Below are 5,606 nucleotides of genomic sequence, written 5' to 3' on the forward strand. Positions count from 1 at the left end.
CCATGTTTGCCAGGCTGGTCTTGAACTCCTGACCTCAGAAGATCCGCCCACCCAGGCCTCCCAAAGTGCTGGGATTACAGGCGTGAGCCACTGTGCCCCGCTGAGCATGGACACTTTCTGCCCACCACGTGAGCCCAGGGTCCTGCGGCTCAGAGGTGACTGCTGAGTCTAAGCCCTGGTCTGGCTTCAAGGTCCAAACTCCTTCGACTTCTCTGGGGATTGAGGGGGAGTTTGCTGTACTGGGCATTCAGGGCTCTCTGGGCCCAGCCCTGGTAGCTGAGGCCCTGGGGTGCTGCGGCCTCCAGGTTATCTCCCCGCTGCAGGCACCCACCCAAGGAGCATCCCAGAGGCCTCAGGGTGGGGGAGGCCAGGAACTAGGAGGTTCTCACTGCCTGAGCAGAGGCCCCACACCCACCGAGGCATGGGGCTCCCTGGGCTGCTCTGCTTGGCCGTGCTGGGTGAGTCCACCAGGGAAGTGATGGTGGGGCTGCTGCTGGGGCCTTGAGGTCTCGGGCTCAGGTGGGGGTACTGGGAGCACAGGAGAGTTGAGGCCTGAAGGCAAGGGCACCTCTGGAAACACGGGACAGAGAGGGAAAGAGCTGGGCTTGAGTCTCGGACCAGCACCTAAACTTGCTGCATACGTGGTCCAGGGATTGCTTCACCATTCTGGGCTCACTACTTACCCATCTGCAAAATGGGCTGATGATAGGAGGTGTTGTGGAGGGGGAAGGGCGCAAAAGAGCTTTTGTGAGTGATGGTGCCAGCTGAGTCCTGGGGGCCTCACTACCAGGATTCAGTCTGCTCCTCCCTCCTGGCTTCAGCAGGTGGGTCTCGAGGCTGTCCCTGGTCTCCCCTCCACGCCAGGCCCTCTCCTCATTGCCCTCACCTCTCTTACAGCCGCTAGCAGCTTCTCCAAGGTGCAGGAAGAAGGTAAGTGGCACAGCCTGCTGCAGGGAGAAGTCCCCCAGCTGGGACCCTGGTGTCAGAACCCCCACGGTGGAGGGCGCCTCGGCTGGGAAGGAAGTTACTAGTGGGGAGGTGTGTGCTGGAGGATGGCTGGACAGTTCTGGAACATTCTCTGCACCCTGCAGGGCCCTAGGAGTGATGGAGATGGGCAGGCCAAGCAGGCTGGTGTGGGGACCTCCGGGGCACACAGGCAGGGAAGTTGCTTAGCTTCCAGCCTTTGGCTGGGCTGTTTGGAGGAACGATTCCCTGGGCAGGTGCATCCTCATCACTCTGCCCCAGGTCCCTGATTGGGAGCAGAAGCCCCCCTGAGACCCTCACAGCTCTGCCCGGTGGGCGAGGCCCCGTGGAGGGCTGGGGAATTCTGGTGGGGCCTGGGAGGTTGGGATTCTCTGACCAGGAGGAGGGCCATGAGGGGATGGTGAAGTTGAGGCTCCCCCAGGGGCCTGACATACACGAGGCTGCCTTCCTTGTAGAGGCAGCCGGAGAGTGGAGAGCATCTGGGACCCAGCTGGGTATAGGACCAGGGAGGAGGGGACGCTGGGGAAGGTCTCTGACAGCCCCTAGCCTGGCCTGCTTCCTCATCTTTGCCTGCTCCATCCTTCTGCCTGCACTTTCTTGCCCCATCCTTCCCCCCCCTCCCCTCATGTCCATTAAGGTGAGGATGGACAGTCACCTCCCTGTATTGTCCCAACCAACCCTTGCCCCTTGTTGCTAGGCCACCAGGTTACAGAGCAAGGCCTTCCCCCTCTATTTTGCTAAAGGGCAGGTACCCACCGGGTAATGATGACGCCAATCTCACTTGAATGAGGCCCAGGTTGAACCATTATTTCCTCATTTGCTTTAAAAACGGATACATTGTTGGTGTGGCTGCTAAAAAGAGAGCAGGCAGCTGGGGCTCCGGGAAGTACCTGTGCAGGGCAGTTCCGCCTCCCCTTCTTGGCTGGCTCTTGACTTATCCGATTCTTGCTAAACAATTCCTGCTAACTAAACTCCTAAGAGACTGACTGATAAATCATTTATTTATTCAACAAATACTTGAGCACCTGTTTAGTTGCAGGCACCATTCCAGGCCCTGAGAATGTGGCAAGGCACGGAAACAAACCCCTCCTGTATCTTACATTCTAGTGGGGGTTGGGGGGACAGATGATAATAAAAATAAGAACATTCGGTGGCTTATGCCTGTTATCCCAGCACTTTGGGAGGCTGTAGCCAGAGGATCAGTTGAGCCCAGGAGTTCAAGACCAGCCTGAGCAACACAATGAGACCCCCATCTCTAAAAAAAAAACACACAGTGAGTCCCCATCTTTTTTTTGAGATGGAGTCTACTCTGTCACCCAGGCTGGAGTACAGTGGCTTGATCTCAGCTTACTGCAACCTCTGCCTCCTGGAGTCAAGGGATTCTTCCACCCAGCCTCCTGAGTAGTTGAGATGACAGATGTGCACCACTATGCCCAGCTGATTTTTTTGTATAAAAAAAAATTTTTTTTTAATTAGCTGGGCATGGTGGGCAGTGCACCTGTTGTCCCAGCTACTCGGGAGGCTGAGGTGGGAGGATTGCTTGTCGGGGAAGTGAGGCTGCAGTGAACTGTAATCATTAACACTGTACTTCAGCCTGGGTGACAGAGCAAAAAAAGCACATTCTAAGGTATGTTAGAATGTTCTAGAGAAAAGCAAGCAGGGTAGAAGGAAAGGGAACACAGGGTAGGTAGGGGAAGGAGGGCAGCATTTGCAGGGGAGGGTGGAGTTTGGGAAGGGGCTGTGCAGCAAGGACCCGAAGGAGCTGACCGAGCAGGAAGTACCTGGGCAGGGACCCTGTGTGGCCAGAGCACAGGAAGCAAGGGGCAAAGGGTATTGAATGAGGTCAGAGGCGTGGTGTGGGGTTGACCGGGGAGAGCCCTGTGGGACGCAGCCATAGGAAGTTTGGAGGGGAAAAAGCAATCTGATTTACCCTTGATGAGGTCATTTGGACACTGTGTGGGATGGAGATCAAAGGCAAAATCCAAGAGAGCCACTAGGCTGCTCTGGGGATCCAGAGGAGAGAGTGGGCAAGGCGGGAGAGGCAGGGAGATGGGGTGGACATACATTCTGGAGGCCGATAGCAGCGGCTGGCAGGTGGCATGGGATGGGATGAGGACAGCCATGAAAGATGGCGCCAAGCCAGGCGCAGCTGCTCATGCCTGGAATCCCAGCACTTTGGGAGGCCGAGGCGGGCAGATCACCTGAGGTCGGGAGTTTGAGACCAGCCTGACCAATATGGCGAAACCCCGTCTCTACTGAAAATACAAAAATTAGCTGGTCATGGTGGTGCACGTCTGTGATCCCAGCTACTCGGGAGGCTGAGGCGGGAGAATCCATTGAATCCGGCAGGCGGAGGTTGCAGTGAACCAAGATCGCACCACTGCACTCCAGCCTGGGCAACAGAGAGAGACTCTGCCTCAAAAAAAAAAAAAGGTGCCAAAGTCGTTGGCCCATCTGGAAGTGCTGGCTAAATAAAGTGCAGCCTGGAGATGGCATATTATGCAGCTGAAACAGCTTCAGTGGGAGTGGAAAGCTGGGCACATGCGAAGGACCTGAGGGATCAGGATATTCGAAAGATGATCTCTGCGTAGGTTGGCTTTTTGTTTTGTTCCCTTTTGCTTTTAGACACAGGGTCTCGTTCTGTCACCAAGGCTAAAGTGCAGTGGCACAATCACCGTTCACTGCAGCCTTGACCTCCAGGGCTTAAGCAATCCTCCTGCCTCAGCCTCCCAAGTACCTGGGACTACAGGCACATGCCATCACACCCAGCTAATATTTAATTTATTTTTTTTTTGAGGTGGGGTCCCGCTCTGTCGCCCAGGCTGCAGTGCAATGGTGCAATCTCGGCTCACTGCAAGCTCCACTTCCCGGGTTCAAGGGATTTTCCTGCCTCAGCCTCCTCAGTAGCTGGGACTACAGGCACATGCCACCACAGCCAGCTAATTTTTTGTACTTTTAGTAAAGATGGGGTTTCACCACGTTAGCCAGGATGGTCTCGATCTCCTGACCTCGTGATCTGCCCACCTCAGCCTCCCCAAATGCTGGGATTACAGGCGTGAGCCACTGTGCCTGGCCTTGCTTGCTGTTTTGCCCAGGTTGGAATACAGTGGCACAAACTTGGCTCACTGCAACCTCCATCTCCTGGGCTCAAGCCATCATCCCACCTCAGCCTCCAGAATAGCTGGGACTACAGGCACGCACCACCATGCCCAGCTAATTTTTGTATTTTTTGTAGAGACAGGGTTTTGCTGTGTTGGCCAGGCTTGTCTCAGACTCAAGCTCAAGTGATCTGCCTGCCTCGGCCTCCCAAAGTGCTGGGATTACAGGCATGAGCCACCCTGCCAGGCCTAATATTTCAATTGTTTTGTAGCGATTGGGTCTTCCTATTTTGCCCAGCTGGTCTTGAACTCCTGGCCTCAAGCAATCCCCACTCTTTAACCTCCCAAAGTGCGGGGGTTACAGGTGTGAGCCACTGTGCCTGTGTATTTTGAAATCCCCAAGAATTCTGGCAAGTGTAGCATTAAGCATGGTAGGAACCATGGACAGGCATCTTCAAGGAGGGATAGGTGTTGGTAGATAATTGTAATCCAGAAGACAGAGTGGAATGTATCTGAAGACATAGCTGCTGTTTAGCAAGGAGAGGGGAGAAAAGTTTAGGGAAGGGGAAATGTCAAGAAGATGTTGTCCGCCTTTGTCCTAGCCCGGTGCCATGAAGGCTGCCGGGATCCACATCACCTGGGACACCTGAAGGGGTAGACAGTGCTCTGGGAAGGAGGTGTCTGGTTTCCATCAGATGTAGAGGATGGAGGGTGTTGGTTGGAAGGTTGAGGATATAGGGGATTTTGATTCTGGCTGAGCCTACGCTCCAAACGGCACAGAGGAGGCCAGGCACGGTGGCTCACGTCTGTAATCCCAGCACTTTGGGAGGCCAAGGCAGGCGGATCACTTGAGGTCAGGAGTTCAAGACCAGCCTGGCCAACATGGTGAAACCCCATTTCTATCAAAAATACAAACATTAGCCAGGCTTGGTGGCAGGTGCTTGTAATCCCAGCTACTCAGGAGGCTGAGGCAGGAGAATCGCTTGAACCCGGGAGGCGGAGGTTGCAGAGCCTGGATGGCGCCACTGCACTGCAGCCTGGGCGACAGAGTGAGACTCTGTCTCAAAACAAAAACAAAAACAAACAAGACCAGGCGTGATGGCTCAGGCCCATAATCCCAGTACTTTGAGAGGCCTAGGTGGGCGGATCACCTAAGATCAGGCGTTCCAGACCAGCATGGCCAAAATGCGGAAACCCTGTCTCTACTAAAAATGCAAAAATCAGGCTGGGCGCGGTGGCTCACGCCTGTAATCCCAGCACTTTGGGAGGCTGAGGCGGGCGGATCACGAGGTCAGGAGATCGAGACCATCCTGGCTAACATGGTGAAACCCCGTCTCTACTAAAAATACAAAAAATTAGCCGGGCGTAGTGGCGGGCGCCTGTAGTCCCAGCTACTTGGGAGGCTGAGGCAGGAGAATGGCGTGAACCCGGGAGGCGGAGCTTGCAGTGAGCCGAGATCGCGCCACTGCACTCCAGCCTGGGTGACAAAGCGAGACTCCGTCTCAAAAAAAAAAAAAAAAAATG

This window comes from Hylobates moloch, unplaced genomic scaffold (assembly GCF_009828535.3).
Source record: "Hylobates moloch isolate HMO894 unplaced genomic scaffold, HMol_V3 SCAFFOLD_15, whole genome shotgun sequence".
In the NCBI taxonomy this organism is placed as follows: Eukaryota; Metazoa; Chordata; class Mammalia; order Primates; family Hylobatidae; genus Hylobates; species Hylobates moloch.